At 42.8% G+C, this 16190-nt stretch overlaps 1 protein-coding gene across 4 annotated transcripts in view; it reads left to right on the top strand.

Annotated features, from left to right (window-relative positions):
• The first annotated feature begins 8705 nt into the window (after positions 1 to 8705).
• PRKCD (protein kinase C delta) overlaps positions 8706 to 16190 on the top strand; it is a 58761-nt gene continuing 51276 nt past the window's right edge. For 2 of the 4 annotated variants that reach the window (XM_083429134.1, XM_083429132.1), the window contains exon 1: positions 8706 to 8842. The gene's annotated coding sequence lies outside the window, so the exon portion shown is untranslated. Of the gene's footprint in view, positions 8843 to 8973; positions 9170 to 16190 lie in introns of those variants that run through there. The other 2 variants (XM_083429135.1, XM_083429133.1) reach the window with 2 other exon arrangements.

The raw sequence follows: 16190 nt of genomic DNA, 5'->3' as shown, positions 1-16190 counted from the left end.
TACAGAAATGCCGTACCTTCCTGCCACAGAGATACCTATTTATCTACTAGCACTGGCATGCTTTCAAACTGCTAGGTTGGCAGAAGCTGGGACAGAGCAACGGGATCTCACTCCGTCGTGGGGATTCGAACCACTGACCTTCTGATCGGCAAGCCCAAGAGGCTCAGTGGTTTATACCACAGCGCCACCCCCATGTGAGAACAGAATGCTGCACTAGATAGGTCTTTGGTCTGACCTAGCAGGGCTCCTCTTATGGTGTTAAGTCTGGTTAAAATGAATAATATGGAGTTGATCAAATTAAAAAATAAAATGCCAATACATGAAAGGAAACAAAAAACATAATTTAGGTCCAGGAAAAAAATATGTTTTTTATTAGCTTTTGGAATAGCGAGCCTGTACATTTGGAAAGACTAAATATATGTTCCTCTAATAGATTACAGCACAGCAACAACAAAGAGTTGGTTGGTACAATAATTATTTCAGATATACAGTATGTAGTACTGTAGTGGCAGTGGAAAGAAGAGAGAAGACGTATGAAAAATGGGCCATTCAGCTGGCTGTGCTTACTTTCCTAGACTTTTCAAGCAATTCTGCATGGTAGCACACTGAGCACTGTGTCCTATATGTGCTCAGCCTAGGAGGGGAAAGTGAAAGACATCGCTTGGGAAATAATTAAATGCCACAAAAATGTCAGCCATGCCCTCAGAATCCTTAGTAATGCCACCAATTAGGAGTTGCGTGGCTATGACTCCCACATGCCAGCCACACACACAGGGAGACAATGAATCCCCAATGACAGGGACACCCACCCACCCACCAGAACACACATGATAACGCTGTTGCACCCCGCTTTCCATGATCTCCTGTGCACAAGCACCGGCAACCCCACCGCTGTGAGTGTTCAGACAAGGGTTGAGTCCTTTGAACAGGCATTCCCAAACTCAGCCCTCCAGATATTTGGGGTCTACAATTCCCATCATCCCTGACCACTGGTCCTGTTAGCTAGGGATGATGGGAGTTGTAGTCCCAAAACAGCTGGAGGGCCAAGTTTGGGGATGCCTGCCTTAGAAGAACACAACTCAGATGATGGGACACGCTTCATAGGGCTACATCTCTCCAGCGCTATGTTGTGTGTGTTATAGCATCATTAGCTACCAGCTTATTTTCAGGCGCAATTGTGATTACTAGAAGATGTACAACCAATGTTGTGGACAGGTGGAACAGACGTCCTCTTTGCTGAGCTTCTAGTGTATGATTGAGACTTTCTTGTTCCTGCAGGCATTCAAAGGTAATGTTTGGCTTTATGACAATTTAAAAAATCATTTTATTGTCCCATTTTCTGTGGATTTTTTTTTTAAAAAGTTTGCTTAGAAATGTGAATATTTAAGTGTTATATAAATGTATTAAATACATAAGGAAATGCTGGTTAGGACTTACAAAGCCCAAAGAGTTTGGGATTATGTTACTTGATGGACTGCCTTCTTCCATACAAGCCTGTCCAAGTTATGTAACTTCCCAGTTGCTTCTCTCAGTCCCACCAATAGCAGAGGCAGCTTTGACAAAAACACAAGAAAGGCCCTTGTCAAAGGCTACACCCACTGAATTTCAGAACTCAGACCCTATAGGGCCCCTCTCTTTATTTATTTTTAAACCTCAGGCAGGCCTATCCCAAGGGCTCAACAGTGTATAGAAACTATTTAAAAACAACAGAAGAATTTAAAAGGGGGGAAAAACATCCTGAAGCTGTACTTTCCAGACTGTAAAAGGAGAGGAAGTATACTGCACCTACTAAACAAAAGCAATAGTTTCCAATGCTTAGGGAATTATTAGAGGGGTGGGTACAATTGCTGGCTAGATCAATTTAGTCATAGAGAGAAGTGGAATCTACACACATATTAAAAAATGCTGTGAAAATGCTTTTTTTAAAAACGTTTTGAGAAATACATTGAAATTTGCATAGCTCAGTATCGCCATTTAGTGTCACATTTGTATATTGCACTTTACAACATATTTAAAATGTTTTATTTCCAGCTGAATAGCTGGGTCCTGGACTTCTCTGGCAACAGGTCGGTTCAGTATGTTTATTCAGTAGTTTGCTGAAGTGGTTTGAAGTGTTTTACAGAAAAAAACTATTCAGCCACCTAAATTAGTTTTGACTCCTGCCAGAAACCTACATCTTCTAAAGTTTAAACTTCTCCCACAGGCACTGCAGGGATCACAATCCCAAGTTCTGGGATCACACTGAAATCGGGATCCCTGCAGGTATCACAATCACAATGGCTGATTGCTATCCTCAGGAGTGAAGACAAATCTGCTAAATTCAGCTGGAGGGATTGACCTTGTGGGCTGAAGGAAAAAATGGTTCAACTTTGGAAAATGTACACTTTTCATTAGTGTCAAATTTCACTTGCTACTAAAAGTTAAAAAGTTCCTGGTCAACTAACCTGAGGCCTTGGCTGAGGTAGAGGTACAAAATTCCTGCATAAATAACTATTCACAGTTGTATATGTACGCAGCACAACTTCAGTTGCCAGACATAGGTATTTTGATTCTGATGGTCTTAAATAATTGAGATTCATAGCCATGCTGATAAATGAGGTTCAGTAATATATTGTGGACACACATTTATTAGCCAGTACTTGGTCTTAACCTTTTTTTAACTGTAGGAAAAATGTAATTCTTCAGTATAGATTAATATACCTAAGACTAACACATAATTATTCTCCTAATTATTTACCCAGGTGCTGGATTTTCAGTTATCTGAACTGACAAGTGATACTGTAACCACAAAATCGCCTTCTGAAATTTTACAAAGAAAATATAGATTGTATCAGGATAAGAAATGGTTTGTGGATACAATGCTGCAATTAACCTCTGTACTATGCTTGTTTGTTCATTCAGAATATTTTTATATACTTTGCTGCCTTGTAGTGTTTGAGGTTCCTTACACAGGCATGGTTAGGACTTATGTTTGGGGGAGGGGCAGAACAGAGCTATCTGCCATGCAATTGGTTAATTAGTTAAGCATTTTTATTTACTTACTTGATTTGGGGGGGGCAGCTGCCCCCCTCTGCCCCCCTTGGCTATGCCCATGGTTCCTTACAAAAATTGCCTGCATGTTGCAGGAAAAGATGGAATAGAGGCAAATCAATATATTATTTCATCACTTTAATAAAAAGGTCTGTTTTAAAAATATGTTTATTTATTTGTCACAAACATTACTTAGGCAAAAGGGCACCTTCCCTCTCTGTTTCCTAGCTCTGAGTGGGGATTTTTGGTGAAGAAATCAGGTAAGAAGATGTGATGTAACAGAGAACTGTGGTTTAAAAGAAACCATACTAAAATCAGGATGAAAGGTAGGGGCAAGGGGGAGCACATGGAGAGTTTCCAGTTTAATAAACGTTATGTTTTGTCAGAGTTCCTGAGATCCTGTAATACAAAATTAGGCTGGGCATTACAGCTCTGTGAGGGATAATTTTGGGGTGGGTGTGTACTTGAAATGTGCTTTAAATATATGATGTGTGTGCAACCTTGTTTGTGTATTCCAATATCTCAGTCTTCAAGATACTTATCTACAGTATATTCATTCTCATTTGAAAACGAGTATAACCATTAGGCTGCCATGTGAACTTAAATCCTTTTGTTTGAATCACCAATATCATTTGTAACATAAGATCGTTTAGTTATAATTTATTACATTTTTAACCCACCCACCCTCCAAATTCAGAGTGGCCTACATTGTTTACTGCCCCACCACATACGCATACATTTTATCTTCCAAGCTACCCCATGGAGCTAGTTAAGCTGAGAGATAGTGATTGGCTCAAGGTCACAGTGAGCTTCATGGGTCATCCTAATCCAGCATTAACCACTACACCAGGGGTCAGCAAGCTAAGGCCCATGGGCCACAAGCAGCCCATGGGGGTCATTTAACTGGCCCATGGACCCCCACTGCCCACTTGGTTGGCTCCCGTGCGCCACACTAAACTGGTGCAGAGCAGAGCAGGGACCGCCTTCCATGATGTTGGCTGGCTTCCCATTGGCTGCGCATGCCTCCTCCGTGTCAGAAGGAGTGCCGGAAATAGCATTTTCACATGCGTGCATGCGCAGTCTGGCCCACCACACCGTCTGAGGGCCTGTGAACTGGCCCAAGCCACAAAAACTTTGCCGACCCCTGCACTACACCACTCCATCTCTCCGGTTTATGACACAATCCTCTGTTTGAAGTTCAAACATCAGCTTGAACCTGCTGTTTTGAAAGGGTAAAGGCGAAAATAAGCATAATACATCGCAATGTGATTTCTGAAGCAAGGGCTCTTGGACACCATGCTTTTGACACTTCAATATGCTCCACAAAGCACATTATCAATGTTATTTTTACTATAGAAACGATTAAACAGGCACACTTCCTGTTTCACTCAACACTACTATTGAAAAAACAGTTTTGAAAAAAATGAAAGATAACGGACACAGACACACCAGTTCTGCATAGTTTGAAAGGGCTTAATGTAGACTAAATATTGCAATTTGCAGTATTTTTAAGAAATGTAAAATGGGTGGAATATAAAAGACAGGTTAGGTCAAAAGAACAATGTTTTCCAATTTTGTTGCTTACTTGGTTCTGAAAATATCTACCACCAGACAGACACCCACCCACATCTCTCTCCCTCCCTCTGTCAGGAAAGAGGAAGTGAGACTCTGAATGACGTAACTGCCAGTATTTTAAGGCCTAACAGCAGAATCCTATGCATGTTAACTTTGAAGTAAGTCCAGTCATTTCAATGGGGCTAACTTTGGGCCGATACATGCTGGCAGACTGGCATGCAACCTACTTGAGCTGTACAGCTGAATGTTTGGCTCTTGCTGCTGAGTACAAGGATGTTCCAGAGGCAAGATACACTTATTGTGTTCCTGGTTGAACAGCATCAATGCACTCCACTTGTCACTTTTTCCCAGAATGATGAGGAACCATTAGTGAGCACTGTTTGCATTTGGTCAGTCAACCTGCTACAAATCCATCTAACAGTTACCACATCCAGCCCACATTTTCTAGGTTCTGCACAAGAGTAGGGGGGTTATGTCAAAAGCCTTACTGAAATCAAGATGCAATATGTCCACAGCATTCCCTTGATCCATCAAGCTTGTAAGTATATCAAAAAAAGAAATGAGATTTGTCTGGCAGGACTTGTTTTTGAGATCCCCATCGTGGGTTTTAGTAATCACAGCATCCTTTTATAAGTGCTCACAGACCAAATGTTTAATTATCTGCTATAGGACCTTTCCTCACATTGATGTCAAGCTGAACAGTTGGTAATTACCATGGTCTTCTTTTCCCTGCTTTTTGAAGATTGGGACAACATTTACCCATCTCCAGTCTGCAAGGATCTCACCTATTCCCCGGGAATTCTCAAAGCTTATAGGCAGAGGCTCTGAGATTACATCTTCAAACTCCTTTAGTACCCTTTGGTACAGCTCATCATGCTCTGGAGATTTGAATTCACTACTGTAAATTAGTTGGTAGATAAACTGTGCAGCCCAATCCAATTTTTGTTGACTCAGCGCAGATTCAGTCCAAGATATTTCAAAGAGTGCCTTCTTCCAAATGAATCACCCAATATACTAGGATCCAGTTACAGATACTGCTAAAATGAAGAAAGGAAACTGGAATCCAACTGCAATCTTTGTAGTATTATGATTTAAATAATTATGCTGTATTATGATTTTAAAACATCTGCTTTCAATATGGAATTATATTTTATTCAAAAAAAATATTTTCTGTATATTTTGGGTTCCGTATAGATTCTGTTAGCTTGGGCTAATTCAGCCAAACACCACCACTGGAGATGAACAGAGCATGAGGGAACTATAGCTCACATGGTATGGCTATTGTGCCATTTTGGTTGGAAGTCACACAATAGGTTTGTTCTGCCCTCGAGACAGCCCTAAGCACTGCTGCTTCCAACATGACTCTTGGGTATAAAGCATTCAAGTGGAATATTACAAAGAATTAACATTTGTGTTTTCCTAAGAGCTACAAGTGTCCAAAAAGCAGAGAATCCTTTAAAAACTGGCAGTAGGACAGGGGTTCTGCTAGATCTGGCAGTAAAGGAACAAGCAATAATTAGCAGATGGAATGCCAGTAATAAATTCAACAACATATGCCTTGCATTCTTGGAATTATTTGAACTGTGGTCTGTTTTTATATAGACTCACAGCTAACTTTCCTTGTTTCCTTCTTCCTCTTCTTCCACCCCATTTCTTTTTTTGCTTTCTGTGTAAGATTTTGTAAGTGTATGTGACTATCAATTTTGAAATAGGGCTAAGTGAGTTAGGCAACAGGAAGTGTCACTTGTTAAGGAAGAAAGTTTGTCATTTATCGTTATTTATTTTTTAAATGTATATCCCACCCTTCCTCTCAAAGGAGGCTAGTTTAATGTGGGACTGCTCTGCATTTTATACAAAAATAGAAAACATACATTTCTCCAATGTTAATGTAAAACAGAACTATGTGCGCCCTTTCCCTTACTAAGCTAGCCTTAGGCCCTCAGGAGTAGCAGAGGACACTATCCCATCTCTAGTGTTGAAGTAATATTCAGCTTTTCTACATGGAACGGGAAAGACACCATCTTGTCCTTTGCCTCAGGCAGCAGTTAGCCTTGGGCCAGCCTTGAAAAACGATAAACTGCAGAGAGCAGTGTAGAAAGGCCTTTATAGGTACCAGATGAGTCATACAAGCCAGCCAAGCCAAATGTTGCAGAGCAAAAAAAAAAAGTAAAAATGCAAACTTCTATAAGATCTAGGTCTTCATTTTTCAATTCAGCTCTACACTCTCACAATCAACTGGAGATTCCTATAAAGCTGCAGGCTGTTGGCTCTACCCTGACTACCCCTCACAGAAAGTCAAGCACCTTTCAAGGGCAAATGCATCACAAAGGTCAGCTTACCTTACTACATTAACAATACAATATGTTAGGGGTGGCGACACAGGAGAGGGGATTCTATGTGGCAGCCCCCACCTTGTTGAACTCCCTCCCCACCAAGGGGACCTCCATTATACAGCTTTTGGTGAATGCTGAAGACACACCTCTTCACCCTGGCTTTTGACACCAGAGGTGCACATTTTTAGAACCCACTGCCCTTAGGGAGAGAGACAATTAATAAACAACAACAGCAACAATTTAACAAACAATTTTACTAAATACTGCATTGTCAATAAATACATTTTACTCTTTGCTTAATTATATTTATGAATGACTTCCCACAAGGCATATCAAAGTGATTTACAATATAGTACACAAAGATCCGTATAGTTAAAGTTATGATTTTCCCAGTAGTGATGTATGGAAGTGAGAGCTGGACCATAAAGAAGGCTGATCGCTGAAGAATTGATGCTTTTGAATTATGGTGCTCTTGAGAGTCCCATGGACTGCAAGAAGATCAAACATATCCATTCTTAAGGAAATCAGCCCTGAGTGCTCACTGGAAGGACAGATCGTGAAGCTGAGGCTCCAATACTTTGGTCACCTCATGAGAAGAGAAGACTCCCTGGAAAAGACCCTGATGTTGGGAAAGATGGAGGGCACAAGGAGAAGGGGACGACAGAGGACGAGATGGTTAGACAGTATTCTCGAAGCTACAAACATGAGTCTGACCAAACTGCAGGAGGCAGTGGAAGACAGAAGTGCCTGGCGTACTCTGGTCCATGGGGTCACGAAGAGTCGGACACAACTAAAAAACAACAACAACAAGAGACCACTTGGAAATTTTACGCAAGGGTGGCATATACTTTTTATAAATAAAATCATGGGCATAGAAACAGTTCAAACAATTGCACAAATAGCAACTAACCCCCCCCCAATACAGAGAGAGGACAACACATACGTAAAATAGTATCAATTCCAATGCCATACGGTCTAAAATATCGGTAGGAAACCAGGAAACGCGATATTAAAACAGCATTATTGCACCAAAGAGCCGCAAACATACTGATGTTATTAATTAATTTATTTTTTTAAAGCAAACCTGAGAAATACTGATGCAGAGGGTATGGTAAAGGAAGCGGAGACCACCTCCTTCCCCGGGCCAGCCTCTGCCACCCAGCTTTAATCAAACGAGACACTTTCCCCACTCGGCCATGACCTCTTTGAGCACCGGAGCGACTGCGAGGTCTGTCCCGCGTGGCTTCCAGAGCCCGCGCCCGCAGCGTTTCCAGGGGGAAACCGCCCGGCCGCGACAGCCCCACGAGGCGAGACGCCGCTTCCTCCCGGGGCTGAGAGCGGGAAGGTGGAGGCCGGCCGACTTTAAAACAAAGCGAGAAGACCAGGGAGCTGCCGGGTCAGGTAAAGGCGCGCGGAGCCGTGAGCGCCACACACCTCCGGGCAAGAAAGGCCGGCCAAGCACAGGCCAACCGCGAGAGGCCCGAATTCGCGAGGGAGCTCCATTCGGCCCGGGAAAGTTCCTCGACGGCGACGGGAGAGACCGGGCGAGCGGCAGAAGAAGCAGGAGGAGGGCGGAAAAGCGAAAGGAGACGCTGAAGCCTCCAAGCGCCTGTTCCGTTCGATGTGGCCCGCGCGAAGCAGGGGATTCCCGCCCCTCAGCGCGCGCCCCCGCTCCGCTTTCTTCTCCTGCCCGGCTGCAAGAGCAGCAGGTGAGCGCGTCCGGCAAAAGTTGAGGCGGAGCGCGCGGGGGCGGAGGGCGGGGCGAGCGAGCGAGCGAGGGGAGGGCGGTCCCGAGGCGGAGGCAGCGCCGCTTGACTGCCTCTCTCTTTTCGGGGCAGCGCTCTCGGCCTCGGAGCGCCGAGCGAGTCCTGCGCTTCCTCGCGAGGGTCCTTCGCGCGAAACGGGTGAGTGACTCGCTGGCGCGCGCGCGGGCCGCCTCATACCTGCTGCTGCGGCGGGGCCGCCACTTTCGCAGGGGCCGGTGGGGTGGGGGGAGTAAGGAGGAGGGCGAGGTAGTTCCTGCTCCGCCTGCCTCCTCGGTGAATGAGGAAGCGGCGCGGGCAGCGCCTCCCCATCCCTTTTCGAAGTGAGCGAGTGTGTTTGTGTGTGAGAGAGATTTTATCTCTCGCCCACCCCACTTTCCGGCGCTGAGGGGTTGTGCGAATGGGCTGAGCACTTCTTCTCGTCAGAGGAGCGGGACCCTCCGGCGCTCGAGTCGCTGCCTGGGCTGGGTGAGTTGGGCGCCCGCCTGCCTCTCGTCTGGGTGGCACACTTTCGCGACAGGCGCTCGAAGTTGCCCTTTCTCTTTCTCTCTCTCCCTCTTTCCTGCTTCTCGCTTCGCAATCGGGGGCAGCCCGGCACGGGGCAAGGCGCGCGCGCCCTCGAGCGGGTGCTGCCCATGGCGGAGGGGGCGCGTTGCACAACCGGGGCGAGAACACAGGGCGACTGAGTTCTAACATCCCGCGGAGGTTTGTCTCCACCGGGACTTCCTCGTTTTAAGAGCCTCCATGTTTTCTTTTAAGTGCTCCGCCAATTTCTTGCAAATCGAATGGTTCGTCAGGGGAGGGGGTGGGGCTGATGGGCTCGGACTTTTCTCTCTAGCTCACTGCTGCAAGTTACCAGCCCCTCCTCAATTTTCTTTTCTGAACGGTCTCTAGCACCTTTACGGAGTTTTTTTTTTTTAACCCAACAAACTTAAAGACAAACTTTGTTTAACTAGAAAAACACACACACGGACACTCCCAACTCATCAAAATCACTTGTAAAAGCTGCTGTCTTTTGGTGTGCCAGAATGGCACTGCCTGAAATCTGGCCTCTGCAGCTTGGCGTTTGTAGGAATTTGGTTACCTTGGCAGAAGCGACGCAGGAGTCAGGACAGGGAAAACACAGCGACAGTATTCTTCAGCTGGCAGTTATTGACAGATGTTAAAACTGAAAGGCAGCCTCACATGACACCACTATCTGATAGAAGCATTCAGCATTTGTCTGTTTGCCTGATCTTTAGACTTACTACAGCAGTGGGTGCCTGGGTGGAACACAATGGCTGTCATCTGTATTAACAATATTCATTGCATTTTTGAAGTGTGTATTATGCTTGCTATTTCGATTGCCTCAGTTGTGCTTCACTGGAGTCCTGTTGGTTTCCACCCCATTTTCTCTAGCCCACAGCTAGAAACAGTATGCTGAGTAGTTTGGGATTGAGGATTAGAAAGGGTCCCCCCCCCCCAAGCTTGGTTAGTATCTATAGGCGTTTGCTTAGTTTAGAATGTGTTTGTCTTCCCATGCAGCGTATGGCTAGGTTCGCTTGCATTTAGTCATCTCAAGTTGTTTGCCATCACAGTTTGTTTCAGTTGTGCACCTGTTCTCTTGAGCAGTGGGTGGGATGATAGAAATGGACTGGATGTTCATTTGGTATCTTCCAACAACTTTGTGGTCCTGTAAATGTAAACCATGTTAAGTGTTTCTATGGTGCTATACCATAGAAATGAGATGAGCACTACACCCCACAGACACCTTAGACTGGACTTAACCGTCCAGGTGTCCTTTACCTTTACCTTTACCTTAATAATATGTAGCTAGGCACAAATGCTTGCTGTAACAAATTTCCAGTTGTGACACCCAAATGCCGCAGGGTGACTGCCTGCAAAATATGCCAGGAGCATTTATTTATTTATTTGCCTGATCTTTAGACTTTCTATACCCGAATATGACACTTTTACACTAGAGAAAAATCAGCAAATTGAGCAATATGCTGCATCTTCCTGACATGCTAGTCATTAAATTTCTAAATGAAATGGCTGAATGATCTGAACAGATGGGTTAGTCTAGGCTTAAGCCATAAAATAATTAGTTCCAGGAAGTGTAGCTAGCTGTGTCTGGGGAGCATACATGGATGAGTTAATAACTTTAGTCCTAAAGATCCGGGAATACGTACAATGGATTGCTGCAACTTGCTTATCTTTAAGTTTGAATTAATGCAGATTGTGAAAATGCTGTGCCATTAGGTTAATGGGAGGGTGAAACAGCATGTTAAACAATGTAATTCATTTACTCTTTGGCTACAGTGCTATGTACACTTTCCTGGGAGTTTCAACCGTTGAATCCAGTGAGACTTACATCTGACTGAACATGCGTAGGATTTTTCTGTATTTGCTGCACAAATTGAGCATGATAATCACATCTTTAGTGTTACTTAAATTATCAAAGCACATGCCGAAGAACATAGGGTTCTGAGTGAAGAGAGTGCATGAGAACCTATGTGGTATAATGGATGGAATGTCAAGAGTAGGATTGAGGAGGCCCAGTTTCAAATCCCTGCTCAGCTATAAAGCTGAATGGGTTACCTGGGCCTGTTGCTGCCTCTGAGGGTAAAAATGTTGGGGTGGGGGTACGTTTTGATCATATCTTAAAATGTAGGAAATAAAGGTCTACATTCTTGGTATTTGTGTGTGTACTTTAAGCTTACATTTATTAGAATGTATTATAATGTATTAGCCACACCCACCCAACCTCAAAGCAGTTCTTTTTTTTAAAAAAAAAGCAAAACAGTAAAATTATCAGTAAAAACAGTTTTAAAAACTCAAATGTTTATTGTAATCAGGTCAAAATTATATGTTTAAGAATGCAGTATATACCGGTAATAGGAAATCAGATAGTGTACACTTGGTGCGTAGAATACCAAACTTTCTTTGTTCCTGAGTAGTCAAATGGCTTTCAGATTTTGAGATGTGAATCAGTGAAGGGTTGCAGCCTGCTGTTATTCATTAAATACGAAAATGTCCTTAATTTTGTCTGTTCCCTTGATCTGGCAACTTGAGCCTATGAAGTACTGTAGCTTTCAGGAAGGCAGGTGAAATGGCATGTTGTACTTGTCAAGTAGTCCCTTTATATAATTACATGTTACAAAGGCAAAGTAGTCCATTCCTGACTCTTGGGCTTGTGCATGATTGGATGCTCTACATTGGAGTCAGTGCACAAAGCAGGAAATGAATCCACCTTGAAGTGTTCAAAACCAGCCTTTGCCAACCTGGTGCTCTCCAGATGTTTTGGACCACAACTCTCATCAACCCCAGCCAGCAAGTGCACCGGCTGGATCTGATGGCAGCTGTATTTCAGACTGGAGGGCACCAGACTGGTGAATATTGGTTTAAATAAATAAAAGAAGTAAAAGAATGTGACCCCAAGAGATTTTTAGTAGCAGCAACAACTGCATTTGTGGACAGGAACAAGACTATTTCCCTGGAGGGCTGGGAAAATTCAGAGGCATGAGGAAGCAGAATGGGATGTGCGACGAACATGAGACCAGATGAATAAACAAAGGGAACAAAAATGTCCAGAGTTGGGCTTATTCACACTGAAGCAATTCGTCAAAGGTGCCTTCGGTTAATCAAATGTATTCTTTGTTATTAAAAGTAATTACCAAAGAAACATTTTTTTTTTAATGCTGTTGGTTTGAATACAAGAATTGACACTTGGTGGTAAGATTGTAGTCGCAGCAACCTTTTCTGTCGTGGCACCCTCTCAGTGGAACTCTTCCCCACCCTTCATAGCTTCCAGATGTTTTCAGATCCAATTAGTTGCACCTGTTGTTTTATACCCCACTACCACCACCCCGGCAGGTGCTATGATGTTGTCTTAAGAATGTAGTTCACCTGTTGGGCCTTTTGAGGCCAGAAGAGCAGCTCATAAATAAATTCATAAAGAAATAAATATAAATGCTGTGGGCTCTAAAATGTCCCTTATCAGTTTAGGAATTAGCATATACATATGTGTGCGTAGCATTTCCTGTTCATTTCCTGGAGATGTCTGTAATCTGAATGCCAGAAAAGATTCTCAAAAGTATGATTGCTGTAGTGGCCATCAGCCAAAATGACAATGATAAACTTGGGTGGAGAGGAAAGTAAATAAGATTAGAAGGCAGCTTTGAAAACCATAGCATATTTAGCTTTTGTAAATCAAGGTGCTTATTAAATCCATATAAAAAGCTCAGAAAAATATATTCTTATTTTTATAATTATTTTGTTACTTATCTATCAAAGTTAAATGTCTGCATTTGAAGACAGCAAAGTGATATTAAAAAGTAATGTTTGAGTTTTATTCTATAAATTTTGACACCACAAATGTTTTATAGTTCACCAAAACGTGTGTTGTTGACAGTTACTTGCAACTACTCCTGTGGCTGTAGAGACCAGTATAGGAGAGACAAGTCCGGTTGCAGCTGGGGCAGATGAAGGCATCTGGTTATGCTGATGTAGATGTACCATGGTGTTGCTTCTTTATGCGTTCCTCCTCTGGTCACTTCTATGGATTCATGACCTGACTTTGCATCTCCAGGCATCTTCATGGGATTTGCACATGACAGGTTTGATGTCACTAGCCTTCATGTCTTGTTGTATGCATGCAAGTTTTCTAAATTGTGTTTGTGTCTGCTTGCTGAACTTCATGCATTGAATATTCCTTTGGAAAATGAGGAGATCCCACTCCAAGCACTTGCAGGTATTAATGTGTCATCTTCAAAATCTCTGAATGGGAAAATGAGGTTTTGAAAGATTTGAACCGTATTATGCGAAATAGCATGGATATACAACTGAAGCTTCATTTATTCATTATAAATGAACACTATCAATGCTATATGCATCAGTATTCTAGCAGAACATGTTTGATAGGCCAAATTCTTCTTCACCATTTCATTCTGTAAATCATTACAGTGGTACCTCGGTTTACGAACTCCGCAAAACCAAAAGTAGCGTCCCGGTTTGCGAACTTTACCTCGGTCTACGAACGGAAGCCGAACAGTGGAAGGGCACCAGCGGCAGGAGGCCTCATTAGGGAAAGTGCACCTCAGTTTAAGAACAGACTTCAGGAACGATAAGTCCGTAAACCGAGGTATCACTGTATATTGCTGAGATCTAATGTGAAAGTTCACGATCCATTTCCTTAAAATCACAACTTTGCTCAATATTGCTTTCAAATAATTTAAGGGGCTACTGCATTTCTCCTTTCTTCTTGCATGCACTGCTGCTATTTCATTTTCAGCCACGTAACCTACTTCTCTTACCATGGCAGAGAGCAGACTGGCTTGTCCTACCTCAGGCTGTTGTACCTTTGATGCTGAGATGGAGAATTCAATTCTCTTTAAAAAACAAACAAAAAAAACTTCAGATTTTTACATGCAGCTGTATCAGGAAAGGGGAGCCTCTGGCTCTCAGCTGTTGTTGGATCCCAACCTTCAGCCTCAGCCACCAAGATGAATGGTCAGAGATGATGGGAGATGGAGTCCAGAAACACATTGGGGGGGGGGGCACAGGTTCCCTCATCCCTGAGCTGCATCCATTCAAAGAAAAACACAATCCTCATGTGGAACAATAAAGCCCTAAATCAGTATAGCAGCTGAAATTGTCAACATACAGTCCTTTTCATGCAGTTGTTACTGGCAGGCTGCTATAAAAGTAACACCAGTTTTTGCAAGCGGAATTTGAGGGCAGTTTAGCATAAATAGAAACTTGGCTTTTAGGTATTTTAGTTCTCTGAATTACTATGCAATTTGTTTACCACACTGCCCAGTCATGTATTTTGGTGTTGTTTATGTAAGGTACCTTCTTGGACATATTTAGTGGTGATTATATTGCGATTGATAGTGTTATAAATAATTGTGATGGCCATGTAAAACCGTAAGAATCTTGCATTGCTGCATTTACTATTCCTATTCTAATTGTATCTAAAACATTTAATTCACCCTGGAAGTGTGCCGCTCTGCATAATCTGGTTTATGATTATGCCTTTTAAACAGATAAGAAGCAGCAGGGAATTAAGCCTATGCGAAATGCCCATGAACAGTAAAATAATAGATAGTAACAAAATGCATGTCTCCTCTAATTTGATTGCCACATTTTCCTGCTAGATCCAAGTTCTTGCTCCCTATTCCATGTGACAGCCCTTCAGATATTTGAAGATGGTTCATATCTCCTCTCAGTCTCCTCTTTTCCACGCTAAACATACCCAATTCCCTCAACCTTTCTTCATAAGGCTTGGTTTCCAGACCCCTGGTAATCTTGGTCACCCTGCTCTGTGCATGTTCCAGCTTGTCAATATCCTTCTTAGAACACAACTGACATGTGCTTCTCTGTCTCCATGTCTTGCAAGAGGATTTGTCACCTTTCATTTTTGTACATAACCATGTTTAGCATTATGTCTACACTAGCATTTTTGCTAACCATGGACATGGCTTTTTTCAACCATGACTAGGACAAGGTTTTTGATTTGTGGCTTGATATAAAAATGATTATCGTGGCTAACTCATAAAATTATTTTAAATGGGTAAATGATAGAAATGATTATCATGGGTAAAAATAACCATGGGTAATTTAAAAAGAAAAAAGAAAGGGGGTCAGTTTGGTACAAGAAGGGTTCTATAGGGTACTGATGACGCAGTTCACAATTCGCAAAAATGTATTAAATGAGTGGATGTTCCCTAGCATGAATAAAGGAGGACACTCAGAAATAACCATGCTGTTGCAGAAATCCCAGACTAGGCAAATCACATTCTTTCCTCCAATAGTTCTTCTCTAGCTTGTAATCCAAGCCCTGCTCTGCTCATTTATCTCTCTGTGGATGGTGCAGGGAGGAAAGTCTCACTCCCTCTTTCTTTTAGCAATGTTACAAGGGTGACATTGTAAGCCCAGTTCAGCCCTGGACTTATTCCTAAGTAAGCACAAATATGATCTGGTTGGGTCCTTGACTCTAGCATTTGCTCCACAGTTGAGGGAAACCACAAAACTCACTTGTCATTTGGACACTTAATATACTGTCATGACATAACATAACATAAAAAGAGCCAAAGGCCTATCTAGTGCAGTCTATTCTTCTAGTGGCCACTGGCCAACTAGCAGCTGGACATGAGTGGATTAGCACACTCCCACATGTAAATACCAGAGGCATGCTACTTCTGATACTAATATTCATTGAGGGCCATATCCATGTGAATTGTGTATTTATACATTAATAAATAATAACAATGCATTTGTTGTCTGTGACACAACATGCAGTGCCATCTTAAAAGAAGTACTGCATCTCTCTACCTCTGTGTGCTGCTGTTGCCATGTGCGGTGTTGCATTGGGAGCTTCTTGGTGTGGAACTGAAGCAAGCTCAAAACCTTCCATCTCTAAATGACTGCCTTGAACGGCTTGCTTCATCTTGCTTGACTTATGATAAGGCTGCCTCTGAGTCCTATCCAAAATGTGATTACCGTATTT

Source organism: Podarcis tiliguerta (assembly GCF_965153285.1).
Source record: "Podarcis tiliguerta genome assembly, chromosome: 2".
NCBI lineage: Eukaryota > Metazoa > Chordata > Lepidosauria > Squamata > Lacertidae > Podarcis > Podarcis tiliguerta.
Note: the sequence above shows the minus strand (reverse complement) of the source record. Positions and strands in the feature narration are given on the sequence as shown.